The 22,984-nt window shown below is 43.6% G+C and overlaps 1 protein-coding gene across 1 annotated transcript in view; it reads left to right on the plus strand.

Moving 5' to 3' along the window:
• Window positions 1-22,984, plus strand: part of MRPL39 (mitochondrial ribosomal protein L39) — a 211,353-nt gene that overhangs the window by 5,073 nt on the left and 183,296 nt on the right. The window lies entirely within an intron of this gene.

A 22,984-nucleotide genomic window follows, 5' to 3' on the forward strand; every position in this document is an offset into this window, starting at 1 on the left:
TGGAAAAAAAAAAACTAAAAACATTTCTTTGTTTCTGTTACAAAACTTTGTGAATAAGTAAGTTTTCTCCTTCGCTGATGAGGCAGCACTGACCGGCACTGATAGGTGGCATTGATGGGCACTGATAGGTGGCATTGATGGGCACTGATAGGTGCTACTTCAGGGCACTTATAGGCAGCACTGATAGATGGCACTGATCAGAAGGCACTGACAGGTATCCCTGGTGGCCACGGGTGGGCATCCGGGGGGGGCCTGCACTGATAATCAGCCCAGACCCCCCCAGTCAGAGCAGTCAATCGTCTTCTCTACTCACGTCTGTCAGTGCGAGTAGAGGTAATCACGTGGTGAAGAGCTTACATCAGAGGCTCTTTACCTAGATCAGAGATGCGGTGTGTCAGACTGACACGCCACACCACTGATCGCCGCTGGCACACGATCGCGGCTTATCCTGCTGGACGTCCATATGATGCCCGGTCAGGATAACAGAACCACTTTCCGGCTGTCCTTTAGCTATATGGAGGGTGGGAAGTGAGATAAAGGAGAAAAGTGTGAGTCTAAAAGAGATAAACATACATACTCCTTCCTGCAGCATCGATCTCCCAACGGCTCTACACCAAGAACAGAGTGATCTCATGACCGCTGGTTGCTGAGATCTCAGTCTTCTCTGAGCAGAGAGAGACTGTTAATCACCACTCTGCTTTACCCATCCAGTGCACATTAGAGCACCGAGCGCGCCAGGCTGTGGAGGGGTGGGTACTGCTGGCACAGGCTCTGAGGCGCACGGAGAAACTGAGTGAGCTGCCTGTGTGCAAGTGTACCTGGGAGAACTTATACTGTTTTTTTTAAAGGCAAAGGATAGACATGCCAAATATTGATATGATTTAATTTATTTTTACTGTTTATGCACTTTATAGGTTAATTGATAAATAAAAGCTATTCATTTACAGTATAACTAAATGACAAAATAAATAAAGTAAGGGATTGTCCCTTACTCTATCCAAAATAGAAAAAAAGTTTTTTGCCTTTAGTCCTATGTTAATTGTTTTTGAAAGCATCCTCACTTTACAGCATTTTTTCATGTGTCCAAAACTTTAGCTCAGTACATATTGTACATTGCAAGGATTTTAGAAAACTACAAAAGATTTTTACCCTTGGTTGTTCCTTTGAACTAACACCTGGGTGACATTCATTTTGTGTAAGTAAGGCTATTACAGTGTTGTAATAAGAGAAAAACAACTGCAAATGCACAGTGCCAATCATGTGTGAAGAAAATGTTATTCTGGAGTAGTTCTGTACACAATGTTCAGGATGTCTCCTGGTTTCCATGGTTACAAGGAAGTGACAGTTACATTTTTTGGCAATTTTAGGAAATCATAGCTGGCCTGCAGATTGAAATTGAAAAACCCAGCAGGTCTTATGTACAAGAAGAACTCTCTATAGTTGATTTACCAAATGAATAGAAGGTGTTTAGTTAGCTTAGTAAATTAAGTGAAGCTCTGTAAAAGTGACACTATGGGCACTTTCACACTGGGGAGGGGGCCGGGCGTCGGCAGTAAAACGCAGCTATTTTTAGCGGCGCTTTAACAAAGTTTTTTTGGCCACTAGCCAGGCACTTTTAACCCCTGCTAACGGCCAAAAAAGAATTAAAATCACTGCTTCAGCGGCACTGCCCATTGATTTCAAGGGGCAGAGGTGTTTTAGGAGTGGCTCCTAAAGCGCCTCAAAGATGCTGCTTGCAGGACTTTTTTAAACGTCCTGCCTGCAAACTGCTCCAGTGTGAAAGCCCTTGGGCTTTCACACTGAAGTGAGAGGAGAGGCGCTTTGCAGGTGATAATTTTTAGCGCTATAGCACCTGTAAAGCGCCTCAGTATAAAAGTAGCTTAAGAGCCCTTACACACTGGGGCATAGGGGGCATCAGCGGTAAAGCGTCACTATTTTTAGCGGTGATTTTCAGCCGCTAGCGGGGCTCTATTAACCCCGTTCGCCCATGGAAAAGGGTTAAAAGCACGACGCTTTGCCGGTGCTGCTTATTGATTTCAACGGGCAGGGGCGCTTTAGGAACGGTGTATACGCCACTCCTAAAGCACCTCAAAGATGCTGCTTGCAGTGTAAAAGGAGAGCCACTTTGCGGGTGCTATTTTTAGTGCTATAGCCTGTAATGCGCCTCAGTGTGAAAGAGGTCTTAACAATATCCTCATTTTCCCCAAATAATACAAAAATATACACTACTTAACCTCCAGGCCTTTTCTGACACTTTTTGTTTACATGTAACAATTGGCATTTTTTGCTAGAAACTCTCAAACATATATTTAAAGCAGAGGCCCTGGAGAATAAATTGGTGGGTCCTGCAATTTTTTGTCTTATGGTATTTTAAAACATAATTCTTTTTTTTTTTTTAACTCTGTTTTTGGTGAAAAATAAAAAATGTTATGTCCAGTAAATAGATACCAAACATGTGACACTTTAAAATTGTGCATACCTGTGCAGCGGCTATAAACTACATACATTTCTATAGGACACGCTTTAAAAGCCTTAAAGGTTAGTACTTTAGATTTACTCTGGAAATCTTGTGCTAGAATTACTGCCCATAATCTGACATTCGCGGTGATACCTCTCATGTGTTGGACGATCGCTGTTTGTGTGGGGGGGGACTTAAAAAATTTTTTTTTTTCATTTTTTTGTATCACTTTTATTTGTGTCACAAGGAATGTAAACATCGTTGTATCAGCAATAAGCACGTGACAGGTACTCTTTATGGAGAGTTCTGGGGACTAAAAGACCCCAGCTGCCTCCTCTGCCTTTTTAAAGCATTTGATCATACACCAGGATCAGTGTGATTAAATGCTTTTATATTTTTTTTTAAAAATGTTGGCGTTTACATCCGGATAGTTCCCTATATCATAGAGACAAACAAAATGGTTTTGGTCTTTGTTCGTCTATGTGACTACCTGACGAACATGCCAGTTGATCGATTGGGTCAGCCTGATGAAGCCATGAAAGGCAGCTGGGGGGGGGGGGGGGGGCATTCTCTTCTCCCGCTGTTTGTAAAAGCAATTCAGCAGCTCTAAAAAATGGCAAACCATATACCGTATATACTCGAGTATAGGCCGACCCGAATATAAGCCGAGGCCCCCAATTTACCCCCAAAAAAACTGGCAAACTTATTGACTCGTGTATAAGCCGAGGGTGAGACATGCCTGTCCATCCCTGTGTGTGTGTCCGTCCATCCCTGTGTGTCCGTCCATCCATCCCTGTGTGTGTGTGTGTCCATCCATCCATCCATCCCTGTGTGTGTGTGTCTCCATCCATCCATCCATCCATCCCTGTGTGTGTGTGTCTCCATCCATCCATCCCTGTGTGTGTGTCTCCATCCATCCATCCATCCCTGTGTGTGTGTGTATCCATCCATCCGTGTGTGTGTGTGTGTGTGTGTGTCCAGCCTACCTGTGTCCCGAGCCTTTGTCCCGAGCCTCCGTCCCGTGCCTTGCCTCCGTCCCGTGCCGTGCCTTGCCTCCGTCCCGTCCCGTCCCGTGCCGTGCCTTGCCTTGCCTCCGTCCCGTGCCCTCTTCGTCGGCGCCTCGGCGGCCATTGTAAAATTCAAAAGCTGCGCCGCCGCCTTCGCCTGTGATAGGCGGAACACTGAATTTCCCAGCAGCCTGTGTTCCGCCTATCACGGACATCGTATCATCCTCGTCCGTAGTACGAGGATGATACGATGTCCGTGATAGGCGGAACACAGGCTGCTGGGAAATTCAGTGTTCCGCCTATCACAGGCGAAGGCGGAGCCGGAGGCGCGGCTTTTGAATTATAGAATGGCCGCTGTCTGTCTGCTCGACACGCTGATCGAGCGGGCAGACAGCGATGACTCGAGTATAAGCCGAGGGGGGCACTTTCAGCCTCAAAAAAGAGGCTGAAAATCTCGGCTTATACTCGAGTATATACGGTAACCACTTGAAGTCTAGCAATATACATGGGTACATTGCTAGTCTGCAAGTGGCTAATGGCCCTGTAATCCATTTTTCATGCTATCGTTTTTGTGTGTTTTTTCTGCCTCTTTGTATCCTCTCTGAGCTCCCAATACTCTCCTTTTTTGTGAAGAACAATGCATGTTATTTGCTGTCGTGCACTGCTTTATGCACACTATAAAGTCCACAGTCCATCTTGGGACTACGTCCCTACATATAATAGGACCATGGAGAACAAACATAGTCAATCTGTAACAGAAAGTCGGATCACAGCAGCAAAATCAAAGGAATTTGGAGGAGGCTGAGAGCAATGAGTACTTTTTTAAGTTGATAAATGAAAATATTTTTTCTTTCTAAACCAGAATTTAGTGTCACCTTTAGGCTTAATTTACATGCAAAGTTTTATAACCTCTCCTGAACAATTTAACTTGACAGATAGTAACCGATGTTTAAAAACGTCAGTTTTGCTACGTTTACATGCCGCATTTAGAAGCATTGTTTTTGTTTTTAGAAGCATTTTTTTTTAAATGGTCTGAAAACTTCTGTAACGAAATGCGGCTAAATGCGAGTTATCTTGTTTACAAGCTGTTACAGGAGTTTGTTGTTTCAAATGCCTCTGAACATCTGTCCTGAAGGCATTTTTTATTTTTTTTGCTTTCCAAAAAATGCTTCTTATCTCAACTGCCTAGAAATGACTATAAACAACCCTGTGTACATGTACTTATAAGATAACACAGAGGAGAGTTCAGGGGCAGCTGAAAAAAACACCCAACTGCTCCTAAACAACCATTTACCAGCTCCAGTGTACAAGAAGCCTAACTGTGAATACCCAGTTATGTTCAAGGGAAATAAAAAAAATGTCATACTTACCTGTTCTGTGCAGTGGTTTTACACAGAGCAGCCCGTTACTCTTTTTTCGGGTCCCCCTGCCAGTGCTCCAGGCCCTTCCCTGCTGCCTAGTTCTTGCTATCGGAGCACCCAAGCAGGTTCGCTCCCAAGCCTCTGCTCTTTGTGTCTATTCACACACAGAGCACCTCTGGGCCCTGCTCCTGCTCTCTCCTCATTGGCTTACTGGCTGTGATTGACAGTAGCAGGAGGCAATGAGGAGAGCGAGACCCAGGAGAGCCGAGGCTCTCATGCACATCACTGGATAGAGATGGGGCTCAGGTAAGTTTTAGGGGAGGCTGCTGCACATGGAAATTGTTTTACCTGAAGGTAAAAAAAATTTGAGCCTTCACAACCACTTTAATCAACCACTCTGTGTTGTAGGGAATAATCAGATGACTTGATGTGAAGTGTATGAACTGATTTTATTGTTTTATGTTTTATTGTTGTTTATGTTTTAACTATGAGATCTTTATTATTATTTATCAGATTTTTATTGTTATATCTATCAGATGTATATGGGGACACCATTTGACTTCCTGTAGCAGATAGGTTTCAGTCACATCATTTGAGCTCTTACATTCTTTTCTCCTAGAATTACATGACATCAAATCTAGGAATCTCTGTGGGAATGCATTGTTAGGATAGTTTTCTCTGTGTTGTCATTTTTTTAATGGGAAAGGTAATGCTTAGAAGGAAGGAGGGGAGGGGTGGGGAGATTGCAGGATGATTTGGGGTTTAGATAGGGAGGGACAGAGGTCTGTTGAGGGGGGAGTGAGAGAATGGAAAAAAAAAATTGGAGGATCGGAGGCTGTGAACTTCTTTTCATTGTTATGAAATTGAGCTAAAGAGTTTTGGAAGTCTGGAGAAATTTTAAAGTAAAAGGCCCCAGGATTGGATAAAAGTCAATCCCTATACAAAGATATTCAGTCCAACATTGACAAATCTATCTCCCATACCCAATCCCAAATAATGCAGATCACTGAACACACAGATTATCTGGAGACAAAAGTGGGTGAAATTGTCTCTGCTCACAACAATCTGGTAGATACATACCAGAACCAATCAAGAAAAATTCAGAAAACTAAAGATAAATTAGCAGATATTAAGGATAGATCTTGAAGAAATTATAAAAAAATAAGGGGCATACCCGAATCCATAACGCAGGTGGAATTGATTGGATATCTGAAATCCCTCTTTAAAAAAATGCTCCCATCTGTTACTAAACAGGAGCTACTTATTGACCGTGCACATCGCCTTGTCAAACCAAGCTTCCTCCCAGCGTCAGTACCACATGACGTAATCGCGAGAATACACTTTTTTTTTTTCCTATAAAAGACATGCTGATGTCCACAGTCAGGAAACTGAAAACATTGCCAGAACCATTCTCACACTTTGCCATATTCAATGATATTTCCCAAGCCACTGCAGCTAGATGGAGGGAATTCAGACCTGTAACAGAGACTCTGCACGCTCAACTTCGGGTATAGCTGGGGTCACCCCACAAAGCTCTTGGTGACTTATCAGGATACAACTATCCCCACAATGACACCAAAGGATGGCATCAGATACCTTACTCAGTGAGGATTCAAAGCAACCACTCCTCTGACCACCACAAGGAAACGACCCGCCCAACATCTCAAAAGCATGGGAGACAGTTCCATCTACTTCATTCTGTATCACCCTCCTTAAATCATCTAATGGATGGATAAATCCCTCCTCACTTTCATCAAAAGAAAGAGGTAGAGGTGACTCGTGACTCCTAGATTTTTGGTGTTTAATCCACACCTCTGCCTGATGAGTATACTAAGCATACTCAATTTTGTTCTTCCTGCCTACAGGAAAACCAGCTGTATCTCTGTTATATTATAAACATATCCTTTTTGTGATGTTGCCTTTTAAGTTTATCTGTATACTTATTCTGAGGTACCAAATTACACAAGTTACACAAGTTTGCTTCACAATTTTGCCTGCATTCTATATATTCTGTATTCTATTCCCCAATAGACATCGCCAAGCACTACCAGTCAAAAACATGGTTAACAAAGGCCTTAGCAAACCCTACAAGCGCTCTGCACTATGGGAGGAAGCCACACGTCTTCATACAGACATTTTATGCATTCAGGAGACGCATTTTAAACAGTCCAAGCCTCCCACATGTAAACACAACAGTTTTTCACACCTTTTCTTTGCTAATGCTGAAACAAAATCAAAAGGTCTTATGATAGCCATCAAGCACTCGGTACAATTCCAGTTACATTCATCCTACTTGGACCCTGCTGGTCGCTTTATTATTTTACAGGCTACCATAAATAGCAGCCTAATTACCCTGATGAACATTTATGTGCCTAATACCCATCAAAGCTCTTTCTTTCGAAGGGTTAGATAGAAGAAAAATATGCCCAAGGTGATATACTTTATGGGGACCTCAAACCCCACTTTAGACTCTTCTAATAAGTCCCGTAAACATCTTCCCTACCCTCATTTATCGCAAATGAAAATCTTTTTGATGCCTGGAGATGTCTAGATGGGAATGAAAGGGATTACACATTCTTCTCTAAACTACAACAATCCCACTCACTGATTGATTTGTTCCTTGTAGATAAACTCGCACTACAACACGTCACCAAAACGGAGATTGCCTCTATCACATGGTCAGACCATGCTCCCACTTCTCTTGAGATTTTTGATTCTCCATTCAAAAAGAACACATCTCTTTGGCGCCTGATTCTTACCAACCCCAGATACAAGGAACAAGTCGAACAAGAACCTTTTTCCAGCTAAATGAGACTGAAGATACAGATAACTTTATACTATGGCACAAAACATAAAGTTGTCATGAGGGGTGTACTAATTAAACTGGGTGCGGTTGAGAAAAGGAGGAGAGCCAAAGAAATTTCATATCTATTGACGCAGATCCATACCCTAAAAAAATAAAATAACATAAAACGACAATAGACCCGGCCACAGCTCAAACACTTAACAAATTGTGGCAAATCCTTGACTACCTACTTAGACAGCATGAATATGCACTTAAAAAATCTAAACAGCATTTTTATACACAGGCTAATAAGGCGGGCACACTACTAGCCAGGCAAATTAAGCAATCCCTGAGGAAACCTAATGTTTCCTTCCTTAATGACCCAAAAAAGGGAACAATCAACAACCTGTTAGAGATAGCAAATGCTTTTCAGCAAATTTTATTCTTCCCTTTTATAAACTTCAGGAATCCCCAGACTTCAACCCCCCTACAGAGGACCAAATAAAGACCTTTTTGGATTCGGTTAATCTCCCATCACTCTCCCCCTCCCAACAAACCGCTCTATCGGTACCCTTCTTGGTTATAGAAGTGCTTAAAGTTATCTACAAGCTCCCTGCCAATAAAGCTCCTGGCCCGGACGGATACAGCAATGAATACTACAAAACCTTCTCAGACATCTTATCCCCATATATTAGCATAGTAGCTAACCAAGCAACTGAAACGGGCTCCTTCCCTAGGGAAACTCTAGAGGCGCTCGTTGTAGCAATACCCAAACCTGGAAAACCTCCCTTAGACCCCGCAAACTTTTTAGGTCACTATCCTTGTTAAATAGCGATATAAAAATATTTGCCAAATTATTAGCCAACAGACTACAACCTCTTATGGCCCCCCCTAGTGCACCGTGACCAAGTAGGGTTTATTTATGTCAGTCTCCAGATCACTAGATGCCTTCTCTGCTTCTTTCCCTGGATGCAGAGAAGGCGATTGATCGGGTGCACTGGGGCTTAAAGTCCTACAGAAATGGACTTACTGGCTCATTCGGGCAAGCTATTCAAGCCGTATACTCCAACCCCAGCGCTAAAGCATGGATCTCTGGCATGTTGTTGGACCCATTTACTATTTCCAATGGTACTAGACAGGGTTGTCCAATCTCTCCCCTTATCTTCGCTTTTGTTAATGAACCCCTTGCAGAATCTACTCACACTTGCAATGACATTAAAGGACTAACAATTGGTCAGGAAGAACACATCACTGGATTATATGTGGATGACATACTCCTTGCCTTAACTGATCCCCTCTTCTCTATACCGACGCTACAAACTATTTTAAGGGAGTTTGGTTCCATCACCCTATATAAAGTAAACAAATCTAAATCATCTATACTACCTTTTCGACTCCCTCCATCATTACAAAAACAAGTTTCAGAGGTTTCCTCTTTCTCTTGGGCGCACTCATCCCAGATAACATATTTAGGTATTGGATTAACTTCCCCTGGCAACCACATTTTCAAGGAAAACTACTCTCTATTGCCCAGTAAACTCTCGGAACTATCTAAGAGTTTATCCAAAGCTACAGTCTCTTGGGCAGGTAAAATAGCCCTTTCCAAAATGTTTATTTTGCCTCGTGTTGTACTTTTTCCAGTCTACTCCCCCTTCCTATATTATCAGCACACCTTAAGACTCTGCAAAAAATGGTGAACACTTTCATAAGCAACAACAAAAAAAGCTAGAGTGGGTAAAGGTTCCATAGGGTGGGCATGGCTCAGAAGTCCTGGAGATGAGCATGGGAGCTAGAGAGCAGGAAGTCTTGGAGGAACAAAGAACGATTTAGTTGGTATATTGAGACCAGGTTAGTAATGTACCTGGGGGCCGAGTTGTGGTTGCTGTTAGTATTTTGAATTTAAAGGTTAAATTCACATTTTGAAACATGGTATATGTTCCTCGTTTGACTACTCGCTAACTGCATTAACGTGTATATATACTTGATTCTGCTTTTACGGATAGAGGGCTCAGCGGCTATGCTGTGATCAAAAAGCTGACACATCCCCACTGACCAGACAGAGCTCTACCTTGTTTACATACTCTGAGCTCTGTCCTTTCTTACTCCTAGGCTATCAGAGGGTGTCGATGGTCATCCATTGGCTGGCATCTGCTGATCACCTAGGAGTAAGAAAGGACAGAGCTCTGTCCTGTCAGGGGGGGATGTGCTGTTTTTCTTTTTTTTCCCTGCAAAGCAGGCAATAAAAACCAGCACATCCCTTAGTAAATGCACCTCACAGTACACACATATACAGTGGTTAGGCACACATTTAATCCATTGACTGCTCCCTGCACGTTAACCTCTTCCCTGCATATTTTTAGCACTGATGACTGTATTAGTGTAACTGGTTCCCACAAAGTGTCAAAAAAGTTAGGCTGCCCACCATACTATCGCAGTCACGCTATAAATGGCTGATCGCCGCTATTACTAGAGTAAAAATAAAAATTCCAGTGTCGATGCTAGAACTTTCCCGCGAACCAATCAATATGCACTAATTGGGATTTTTATACCAAAAATATGCAGAAGAATACATATTGGCCTAAATGTATTTTTAGATTTAGATTTTGCATTTTTTATTTGATATGTTTGATAGCAGAAAAATATTGTTCCCTTTTTTTTTTTTTTTTAAATGTTTGGCCTTCCTTTTTTTTATTTTTTTTGTTTATCACGCAAAAATAAAAAAACCCAGTGGTGATCAAATACCACCAAAAAAAACCTCCTATTTGTAGGGAAAAAATTATATAAATTGAATTTGTGTACAAATTCATTCGTTGCATGATCCGCGCAATTGCCAGTGTAGTGTCACAGTTTGCTGCCTATCACAGGATGCTGCGGAAGTGACGTTATTGCGTACTGCGCATGCGCGATGCGTTCCAAACACTCGCGCCGTGCGTTCCAACATTGTTTCGGCAATACAGTTCAGCGACACCATCACATAATGTTACGGAAGTGATGTTACACACAACACAAACACTGGGCCACGTTGTTGCGTACTGCGCATGCGCGATGCGTTCCAAACACTCGCGCCGTGCGTTCCAACATAGTTTCGGCAATATAGTTCAGCGAAACCATCACATAATGTTACGGAAGTGATGTTACACACAACACAAACACTGGGCTGTTCGTTACAACACTAATACTTCCCTTGTTACCTAGTAGGTTTTGCATTGCTGGGACTTGTAGTGCCTATCCTGAGCTACATGCTTCAATGTTCAGTGTCCTCATCCCTATCCCCGAGCTTCAATGTTCACTGTCCTCATCCCTATCCGCAAGCTTCAATGTTCAGTGTCCTCATCCCTATCCCCCTGCTTCAATGTTCAGTGTCCTCATCCTTATCCCCGTGCTTCAATGTTCAGTGTCCTTATCCCCGAGCTTCAATGTTCAGTGTCCTCATCCTTATCCCCGAGCTTCAATGTTCAGTGTCCTCATCCTTATCCCCATGCTTCAATGTTCAGTGTCCTTATCCCCGAGCTTCAATGTTCAGTGTCCTCATCCTTATCCCCGAGCTTCAATGTTCAGTGTCCTCATCCTTATCCCTGTGCTTCAATGTTCAGTGTCCTCATCCTTATCCCCGAGCTTCAATGTTCAGTGTCCTCATGCTTATCCCCAAGCTTCAATGTTCACTGTCCTCATCCCTATCCGCAAGCTTCAATGTTCAGTGTCCTCATCCCTATTCCCGAGCTTCAATGTTCAGTGTCCTCATCCTTATCCCCGAGCTTCAATGTTCAGTGTCCTCATGCTTATCCCCGAGCTTCAATGTTCAGTGTCCTCATCCCTATCCGCAAGCTTCAATGTTCAGTGTCCTCATCCTTATCCCGAGCTTCAATGTTCAGTGTCCTCATCCCTATCCCCCTGCTTCAATGTTCAGTGTCCTCATCCCTATACGAACGTGTGTGGGCTGCAGCGGACTTTTGATTTGCAAAAGTCTGACAGACTTTAGAAATGGAACATTTTTCCGACAGAACTCTGCCGGACCCAGAAATCCGCTCGTGTGTGTGCTAGTCTGACGGACTAAAACCGACGCTAGGGCAGCTATTGGCTACTGGCTATGAACTTCCTTATTCTAGTCCAGTCATACGTCATCACGTTAGAATCCGTCGGACTTTGGTGTGATTGTGTGTGGCCAAGTCCGTTCATTCAGAAAGTCCGTCAGAACTCTGTCAGAACTCCGTCGAAAGTCTGTCGGACTTAAGTCCTGTCGTGTGTACGCGGCATAACACAGTGCCAAATACACAAAAAATGGCCTGGTCATCCTAAGCTTCGCTTCTTAGAGGGGAGAACACTAGGTCTTGTGCGTGCTTTTTCTTTGCTCCTATATGTACACCCTCTGCATCTGGGAATTCATGTGCTTATATGTATTAACAGTGAGGATTTACAACGTGGTATCTGGAGTCGCATTCCCTGAAGGGAACAAAGTGTATTATGACCTTACTGGTATTGCAGGGGGGTCATAGCCGTAAGGTGAGCCTCCAGTTTGCACGGGTGGTGGAGACACAAGGCACATGATGTTCACGTTATCTCAGTGGCGATTGAACCATTGTTTGGACTTTCATGCTGATATTTGCAATATATTTGTAGATTTTTTTTTTTTTTTATATTATCAAGCGGATTTGGACTTTTTTTTTTAATGTTTATTTTTTTTTTTTTTGCACTTTTTTCATGAGCAGTGAGAGCATCTGTTGTTTGAGTTGTGCTGTTCTAATTATTGTCGTTTATATTGTGACGCTGAGTGTTGTGAAATCACTTACTATGTGTTAGCTGGCAGCGTTTTTTTTTTAAGCACATATGTTTAATAAATTTCTGCTTGCAGTTAATTGTTTTTTGTTTTGGTTTATTTAATTTGCTGTTTTATCCTTTAATTTGTTCAGAAAGGTGGGTTCCAGCAAGACATTTTTAAACATGAGGTTTGGGGGGTCACCAGTACTTCTTTTAGGGGTGGGGAAATTGTCAGTAGAGAGGCAGAGATTGAGGATGTGAGTAAGAGAACTTAAAATAGGTCCACTTTAACATTAAGGAATTATTAAATCCCCTTAGCTATAAAAGTCATATATTGCAGCAGACCTCAGCAATTTCCATGTTTGCTGTGTGCAAATATAGAGGGTGAATCTAATTAGTGCGGACACAGACAGCGATAAGATCTGACAGGAGCTCTAATCCTTCTATGCTCTCAAAATCTTGGCTATGTGTATACTTTAAAATGGCCACTAGGGGGCGTAAGCTTCCTGCGGATGGAAAACCATCTCCTATTCTGTGAGCTGAAGGTAAGGTGGAATCCTGCAAGTAGTTTTAAATAACAGAAAATAGTTTTCTGCTATTATTACTACTTCACAATTCTTCACTGGACAAAGAGAATTGTCATTTCAGTTTGATATTCTGGATTGCTGCTGATTTTACAAGTGTTCTGGTGCAGATGAAAAAATAAAAAATAAAGAGTATAGTAACTGCTACAAAGCTTCATTCAACAGCCAGAGCTGTAGACGCCTCTAAGCCGTGCATATTATGTAGTCCATTAATAAGCACAGGAAAAAAAAGAGTGTGAAAGAAACAGACATTTCCTTTTGCATTTTGAAAATTTGTATTTTTTACACAGGTTATAAAATGAAATTGTGCATCTGGTTGGTTAATATGGGCAACCTATATTATTTCCCATATTTTGTGGCAACGATATCTACAGTGCTTGTTGAACTGTAAATCAGTACTAGCCTTCTATCCAGAGAAATTAATATATACACAAAGAAAAGAGGAGGACTAGAGGTCACATACCTCAGGACATTAAAGGTGTGTATCACATTAAAATAGTAGTACTGAAATAGTGTATTTAAAAAAATACAAATATGATTTTTATTTTTGGATTACAAAAAATTTTAAAGAGACCTATAGAAACAAACACACAGATTACATAAAAACAAGCTTGTAACTTAGAACAATCTATTAATACACTGCAGACATATTTGCGCACAGTTGCTACCAGTTTCTCAACATGTTTTGCTCGGCAGAGCTTCTTCAGGAGTAATGTGTGTGTGTGGAGACAAACACAGCTGCGAAGTAATTATCAAAAATAGAAAAACAAAGCTACATATTTCTATGTGCACAGAGGCCCATCTGTGTGCTGATGCCCATTTTTGGAATGCAGAGTAGACAAACTATTTAATCAAAAAGGGTCTTTTTCTCTGAGAATTAATTGTTAATGGAATCAATGAGGAAATATGGTGCGGCAATTCCAATAGGGATCCTCACACCCAAAATAAATCAGGCTGAAGAAAAACCCAAATGGCACAGAGACCAAAAAGTATCCTTGCTACTGAGGTAGTTATTAAAGCCAAGCTGAGGGGATCACATGCTGATCCTAATCAAACTTGAAAGGCAATCATAATTGTTGAACGGGCATCAAGCATAGGAAGCTACCAGGGAAGATATGGAATTCTCCCCTGTTTACAGGCATTTCCAACAGACACAATTAAAGTGGAAGTCTATGCTAAAACTAAAATCCATGCATCTATAGATATCCACAATCTAACACTAACCTATCTAGCCCTGTGAAGAAGAAATCAGTATAATACCTTTTGTACAGGCGATCCGACCCGATTCCACACTGAGCTGTCATCTGCGGTGTGGATGCGGGTGCAGAGGACACGTCCAACAACGGAAGCCCCATAGTTAACACTATAGGTGACGTCGCTTCCCTTTCATTTCACAGCCGTTGTTGGCTGCATCCTCCTGTAGAGCTTCTACCACTGGAGATTGGGTTGGATCGCCTTCAAAAAAGGTATATGTAGCGATTTGATCTTTACAGGGCTAGAAAGGTTAGTGTTATGCCGCGTACACACGATCAAACTATCCGGCGGACTTAGTCTGGCGGACAAACCGCCGCAAAGTCCACCGGACTGTCCGAACGAGTGGACCTGCCCACACAAGGGACTTTTCCGGCAGACTAGGTCCGCCGGACTATCTGCTGTACTTTTGAAATGAACGGACTTGCCCACACACACACGGAGGAAAGTCCATTCATTTTGAGCACAGCTCCAGGTAGCCGGGACTAGCGATGGAATTCAATGTCGCCGCCTTCGGCGGCGAGATTGACACGTCGCTAGCCCCGTCACCTGGTATGGACTTAAAGGGGAAGCCCTATGCCAAAAAAACAACGTGGAAGTCCCCCCTAGGTCCATATCAGACCCTAATCCGAGCCCGCAACCCGGCTGGTCAGGAAAGGGGTGGGGACGAGCGAGCCCCCCCCGAGCCGTACCAGGTCGCGTGCCCTCAACATGGGGGGTGCTTTAAGGTGGTGGGGGGGCGCGCGCCCCCCCCACCCCAAAGCACCTTGTCCCCATGTTGATGAGGACAAGGGCCTCTTCCCGTCAACCCTGGCCGTTGGTTGTCGGGGTCTGCGGGAGGGGGGCTTATCAGAATTCAGGAGCCCCTTTTAATAAGGGGGCCCCCGGATACCGATTCCCCACCCTATGTGAATGAGTATGGGGTACAATGTAAAAAAATGTAAATAAAACACAACACACAAGGGTTAAAAATAATTTATTGCACAGATCCGGGGGACTTCTTCCGTCTTGGTGGGGCCTTCTCGCCGGACTCCTCTGCTGTCTCCTGCTCTTTTGCGAGCTCTTTTACTAGGGGAGGAGCCTGGCTTTCTTCTTCGTCGCCGCCGGTTCTTCTTGCCGGGCCTCCGCTCCTTCTTCCAGCTCTTTTACTAGTGGTGGCCCGGTCTTCTGTCGCGTTGTCTTCGCCGCCTTCTCTTCTTCTCTTCTTGAGATGTTGACTCGTTGCTGTCTCTGTCCGCAATGACAGGCACGCGGCGTGCAGCGACTTATATAGGGACATCACCGGGTGATTTCCCCGCCCATTATGATGTCACAGTCCCAGAGGATGCTGGGACTGTGACATCATAATGGGCGGGGACATCACGGGTGACCCCGCCCATTGTCCCTATATAAGTCGCCACGCAACACGTCCCTGTCATTACGGCCAGAGACAGTGACAACATCTCAAGAAGAGAAGAACAGAAGGCGACAGAAGACTCGGCCACCGCCAGTAAAAGAGCTGGAAGAAGTAGCGGAGGCCCGGCAAGAAGAACCGAAGAGGGGGACAACAAGACCCCGAAGTCGGAAGAAGACCCCCGGACGGCGGCGGCGACAAAGAAGGAAGCCGGGCTAGTAAAAGAGCTAGCAAAAGAGCAGAAGATAGCGGAGGAGTCCGGCGAGAAGACCCCCCAAGATGGAAGAAGACCCCCGGAGCTGTGCAATAAATTATATTTAACTCTTGTGTGTTGTGTTTTATTTACGTTTTTTTCACAGGTGAATGGGTAGGGGTACATTGTACCCCATACTCATTCACATAGGGTGGGTGGCCGGTATCCGGGGGCCCATTATTAAAGGGGGCTCCCGGATTCCGATAAGTCCCCTGCCCGCTGACCCCGACAACCAACGGCCAGGGTTGTTGGGAAGAGGCCCTTGTCCTCATCAACATGAGGACAAGGTGCTTTGGGGGGGCGCCGTGCGGCCCCCCTTCCCCAAAGCACCCCCCCATGTTGAGGGCACGCGGCCTGGTACGGCTGGGGCGCTCGCTCGTCCCCCACCCCCTTTCCTGACCGGCCGGGTTGCGTGCTCGGATAAGGGTCTGATATGGACCCGTTTTTTTGGCGTAGGGCTTCCCCTTTAAGTCCATACCAGGTGACGGGGCCAGCAACGTGCCAATCTCGACATTGACTTCCTTCGCTAGTCCCGGCTACCTGGAGCCGCGCTCAAAATGAACGGACTTTTCTCTGTGCGGGAAAAGTCTGTTAATTTCAAAAGTACGGCGGAGTATGCACACAGACGGCCGTATTACAAATTTTGAGTCAAAACTACTTTCTAAGTCCGCCGGAATTTTGGGTAAAAAAAAGTCCACTGGAGCCCATACACGGGCGGATTGTTTGATAGTTTGATCGTGTGTACGCGGCATTAGAATGTGGGTGTCTATAGATGCAGGGATTTTTGTTTTAGCATGGACTTCCACTTTAACCACATGAAGACCAGGCTTTTTCTGGCACTTTTGGTTACAGGTTTTAAATCCGTATTTTTTGCTAGGAAATTACTTAATACCCCCAAACATTATACATTTTTTTTTTTGCAAAAACCTTAATGAATAAAATGGTAGTTGTTGCAATTTTTTATGATACATGGTATTTGTGCATCTGTTTTGCAAACACAATTTTTGGGGGGGAAAATACACTTTTAATGAACAAAAAAAAAGAAATAAAAACACAATAGTTACCCCAATTTTTTTACGTAATGTGAAAAATGTTACGGCGCGTAAATACCCAACATTGTCACATTTTAAAATTGCACAAGCTTGTGAAATGGCGACGAGCTACAGTACTTAAAAATCTCCATAGGCGATGCTTTAAACATCTTTACAGGTTAACAGTTTAGCATTACAGAGAAGGTCTAGCACGATAATTATTCCTCTCACTCTAACTTTCGCTGGTATCTGCAACCACGATCCTGGTAACCCACTTGCAAACTGCAACCTATATATACATATTGCGGTCGCGAACTAATTTGACTATGGATTAAAATTGTAATCCTGTTTATCCAGCCTTGTGATTTCATACAGTGCATTCGTAAAGTGTTCACAGCACTTTTACTTTTTCCATCATTTGGTTATTTTACAGCCTTATTCCGAAATGGATTCAATTCATTATTTTCCTCAAAATTCTACAAACAATACCCCAGAATGACAACATGATAGAAGTTTGTTTGAAATCTTTGCAAATTTATAAAAAAAAATAAAAAATAAAATCCCATGTACATACAGTGCCTTTGCTTAATACTTTGTTGAAGCACCGTTGGCACCAATTACAGCCTCAAGTCTTTTTTAGTATGATGTTAGAAGCTTAGCAAACCTATTTTTGGGCAGTTCCTCCTATTCTTCTTTGTGGGACCTCTTAAGCTCCATCAGGTTGGATGGGGAGCGTTGGTGCACAGCCATTCTCAGATCTCTTCAGAGATGTTCAATCGGGTTCAGGTCTGGACCCTGGCTGGGCCACTCATGGACAGTCACAGAGTTGTCCTGTAGCCCCTCCTTTATCTTGGCTGTGTGCTTAGGGTTGTTCTGTTGGAAGATGAACCTTTATCCCAGTCTGAGGTCCAGAGCGCTCTGGAGCAGGTTTTTCATCAAGGCTGTTTCTGTACATTGCTGCTTTCATCCTTTCCTCGATCCTGACTAGTCTCTCAGTTCCTGCCGCTGAAAAACATCCTCACAGCATGAAGCTGCCACCACCATATTTCACTGTAGGGATGGTATTGGCGAGGTGATGAGCGGTGCCTGGTTTTCTCCAGATATGATGCTTACCATTCAGGCCAAAGAGCTCAATCTTTGTTTGATCAGACCAGAGAATTTTTTCCTTTAGTTCTTCAGGTGCCCTTTTGGCAAACATCAGGTGGGCTGTCATGTGCCTTTTTACTGAGGAGTGGCTTCCATCTGGCCACTCTACCATACAGGCCTGATTGGTAGAGTGCTCCAGAGATGATTGTTCTTCTGGGAGGTTCTCCTCTCTCCACAGAGACATGCTGTAACTCTGTCAGAATGACCATCGGTTTTTGGTTACCTCCCTAAGGCCCTTCTCCTCCGATCGCTCAGTTTGGCCGGGCGGCCCGCTCTAGGAAGAGTCTTGGTGGTTCCAAACTTCTTCCATTTATGGAGGCCACTGTGCTCATTCGGACTTTCATGCTGTAGAAATTTTTCTGTACCCTTCCCCAGATCTGTGCCTCAATACAATCCTGTCTCGGAGGTCTACAGACAATTCTTTGGACTTCATGGCTTGGTTTGTGCTCTCGCATGCTCTGTTAAAGTGGAGTTCCACCCAAAAGTTGAACTTTAGCTCATTGTACTCCTCCCCTCTGCTTGTGCAAAACATGTCTGAGGAGTTCTCTAGCAGTGCAGAGAATAGGAACTGAAGCCATCTTTTACCCATCTCGTTACATTTATGCAACAGGGAGTTGGTGCCTGTGTGCAGATTGTCACCATTTTGTTGGAGCCTGACGAGCCGATATTGTCAGTCTTGCACTAGTCTGTTCACATGCTGATTTGACTGACACAGGTTTAGAGTAGCAATTGAGCAGTGCTTTTTTCATTGTTTTGGGCATCATATGCACACTGCTCTTGATTTACACATTGTGCATGTGGTAAATTGTCGTGGATCTATGGATCAGGCCTTTTGTGTTAGGCAGAGCTCCCATTTAAAATATTTTCAGTGGTCCAGAGCCATGCTGCCTATGAGGTCAGTTGAGACACATGTGGGGGCATGGGAGGGGGTGCCGGTGCCACTGAGGCAGTAGTGTGTATCCTCTGTCCATTTTTATCTTTGTGTGTATGCTACTGGGCTGCACAACATCATTGGTTGTTATGGTGCAGTCCACAGCATGCACCAGTACAACCAATAACGCTGTACAATCTCAACGCTTGCATCCTAGCAACGATAGATGCTGTGCAGCCTGCTTGTTGACATCCCTGGATCCAATGATTAAGGGGGTGGGGAGTGCGCCATGACCCTATCCTGATCCTGCCACCGTTGACACACCAACACACTTCTATTCTGTTTTGTCTGCCATTGTGATAAAGGCCTCCCAAAATGTTCTCCGTGCTTGGCATCTGTAAAACTTTATTGAAAATATCTAGAAAAAGGTAGAAAATGTTTCTGCAAAAAGCAGTATAGGTTTCTTGTTTTTTAAATATTTATCTTCATTTTTCGAACGCTTGGAAGTAGAAATTGATTCTACAAAGCTTTAAACTGCATTAATCTGTTGCATTGAATGCCATGAAATTACCATACAAATGACTTTTTTCTTTCTTTCTTTTTTTTTCCTTTTGTTATTTTCCTTCAATTTCGTGGCAGTGCAAGTGTTAGCAAGATATTTAATTTACTCCATGAGTCGTGCTGTGAGTCACTTATTAAGTGTTTGCAGTCCTGGATCAGTTCACAAATCACAATTCTACTCTGTCCTGGAGTTGTGCCGTAACATCGGAACATAGGAGCTGTTAATGGACTGCGTCCTGCAGAAAGTGGGACTCCTGCAAAATCTTCAGCTTTTTCCCTTTAGCCTTGACCTCCATCCTGACATGAGATTTGGCCTTTGGTCTTCTTTCTTCAACATCTGTCGTAGCAGCCGTGTTCTGTAGCCTTCAGATATTTAAGTTGTCAGCATGTTCTGTTTATACGGTACAAAGTGTAACGTGTAAGTTGGAGGAATTATTATACTTTTTGCTCTCCTACTGTTGCATGCCTTCTAGTATCATATATGATTACAATTTCTGCAGGGGCATTGTGCGACCTCCTGGTAATGGCTCTGCGGGTATGCAGACCAGTTTATTAACATATTTTCTGCAGCTACCATAATTCAAGCCCAACTTCATCTTGGGCAGAAACCTGAAAAAATCAGCCCATTGCATTTTTAAAAAGAAAAAAAAAACATTGTCAGCGGTAGACTGCCAATGAAGCAAACTGAAGTGACCACCTGAGATGGCACACAGTGCCAATGGTCGCATTGAGGATTATCCATACCAAACACTGATACCGCACTGAAATTCAGTATCGTTACCCTTTATATACAGGGAAGTGTTACTGAGCTGGTTGCTAGGATGATGGCACCACCAATTGTAGCATGAATGATATAAGGTGATGCACACGCTGTGGAAAAATAATCCTAATAAAGCTGCTTACACCAAAAAGCAGTATGTCTTTAGTGAAAATATACAAGTGCCTCAAAAACAAAATATAAAGCATATGTAACTAAAAACATAAATACATTAAAGCAGAGTTCCACCCAAAAGTGGAACTTCCGCTTATACGTATACCCCCCCCCCCCCTCTAGTTGTCACATTTGACACCTTTTGGGGGTGGGGGGGGGCGGGGACCTGTTTTTGACAGGTCCCCTTCCCTACTTCCCTACTTCGGGCCGCAGCCTGATATTCTGGAAGTTATATTTCCACCTTCCCCTGCCGCCGGGCCAATTAGCGCAGCCCGCTTCGCTCATGCGCAGTAGGGAGCCAGCACTAGAGCCGAAAGGCTTCACTGCCTGGTTCCTTTACCAGGAATGGTGGCAACAGCACCCAGGTGTCAATCCGAGGATCGTCTGGGGTGCCGACTTTGCAGGTTCCCTGGACAGGTAAGTGCCCTAATATTAAAAGACTGCAGCTACAGTATTTGTACATAATTTTTTTTCACCCAGGCTGGACCACCTCTTTAAAATCCGAGCAACAGTCATGAAATTCCAGTATAGTGCCCAATATTGTGACAAATACAAAGCAATGACACCAGTGCTGACAAAGCAATTCATCTGAGAGGTTCTACGGTGATCTCCCATCGCCAACAAGTGAATTGCAAACTCACCAAAGCTAATAGCTGCCATCACAGCAGCCTAAACACCCAAAACAGCATAATGATCAAGCAAGGGACTTTGCAGTATAGGAACTCCAAGGACTTCTTTAGTATGCCTCCAACTATGAATGATTAACCCTTTCATGACTAAGCCTATTTTTGGCATTTGGTGTTTACAAGTTAAAATCCATATTTTTTGCTAGAAAATTACTTGGAACCCCCAAACATTATATATATATATTTTTTTTAGCAGAGACTCTAGAGAATAAAACGGTGATTGTTGCAATATTTTATGCCACACGGTATTTGCGCAGTGGTGTTTTAAACGCAACTTTTTGGGAAAAGGGACACTTTCGTGAATTTTAAAACGAAACAGTAAAATTAGCCCAATTTTTTTGCATAATATGAAAGATAATGTTACGCCGAGTAAATAGATACCAAACATGTCACACTTTATAATTGCACGTACTCGTGGATTGACGACAAAGTACGGTACCAAAAAATCTCAATAGGCGGCGCTTTCATTTTTTTTACTGTTACCAGGTTAGCGTTACAGAGGAGGTCTAGTGCTAGAATTATTGCTCTCGCTCAGACGATCGCGGCGATACCTCAAATGTGTGATTTGTACACTGTTTACATATGCGGGCGCGACTTCCGTATGCGTTTTCTTTGCTTCGCGGGGACGGCGGGCACTTTTTTAAAATTTATTTTAAAATGAATAAATTGTTTTTAAAAAAAATAAATAAAATTTGATCACTTTTATTGCTGTCACAAGGAATGTAAACATCCCTTGTGACAGTAATAGGTGGTGACAGGTACTCTTTAATACACTTCAAAGTATTCAGATCGCCGAAAACGGCGATTCTGAATACTGTATATTTTTTTAAAACCAGCGCCATTGGCAGCCGAGTAAACGGGAAGTGACATCATGACGTCGCTTCTGTGTTTACTATTAGGAGACTCGAATGAAGCCGATTATGGCTTCGTTCCAGTTACTCCCCAGCAGCCGGAGGCATCGGATCTTGAATCGGTGCTCCCGATTGAACAGGAGCACCGGTAACAGCGGCGGGAGGGGGGGACGTCCCCTCCCGTTCCTCCGGCATAACAGCCAAGCGGCTTTTAGCCGCTTTGGTTGTTATGGCTGAATAGCCAATCACTCGCTGTAAAAAACGGTACCGGGATGATGCCTGCAGGTGCGGGCATCATCCCGGTATACCCCCCGGAAGCCGAGTCTGCATACATCTGCGTATGCTCGGCGGGAAGGGGATAAAGCTCACCAAGAGCCAGAGAAATATTCCAATAGCGTAGTATTTATTGTTAAAAACAAGCGTATAACAGAGGACAGTGAATCGATAAACTCACATTTTTTGTATAATGATAACATGAAGCCCATCCACCAGCATCCTGGCAACCAATGATGAACAGCCTCACAGCTTCATTGGATGCAAAAATCCCGATGGCCAGGCCACAGTATCATAGTTTTCTGTGCCCGCATCCTAGCAACCAAAGTTGGGGGGAAGCAATGCAAAAACTGCTTGTGTTTTGTGGCACAGTAATTCCAAAAATGCCATTTGGCAAAAAAAATGCCATCCAGAGGGTGGCATGACTCGTGTTAGCCAGTCTCTAAAAAGAGTATAGAGTCTATACAACCCTATTAATGCAGTTCTGAAAAACCCACTTTGTGCCACTGACACACCTATTTCCCACTCCCCCCTCCTACCCCTTTTAAAGTGGACCTGAACCGAAGAGGTCAAATGTGTAAAATTGCAGTATCGAAGACAGTGGTGGCTGGTGCTCAAATTTTTTTTGGGGGGGGGGCACAAACCTACTGAAAAATTCAGAAAAAAACACCATCAATTGCAGCCTCACTGTACCATTAATCGTAGCCACTGTGCCCATCAAAATCTGCCACTGCGCCACCAAATGCTGCCACTATGCCCATTTTAGGCAGCCACTATGCCCATTTTA

Source organism: Lithobates pipiens, unplaced genomic scaffold, assembly GCF_037356315.1.
Source record: "Lithobates pipiens isolate NorthernLeopardFrog02 unplaced genomic scaffold, aLitPip1_a1.2 Scaffold_16, whole genome shotgun sequence".
NCBI classification, from domain to species: domain Eukaryota; kingdom Metazoa; phylum Chordata; class Amphibia; order Anura; family Ranidae; genus Lithobates; species Lithobates pipiens.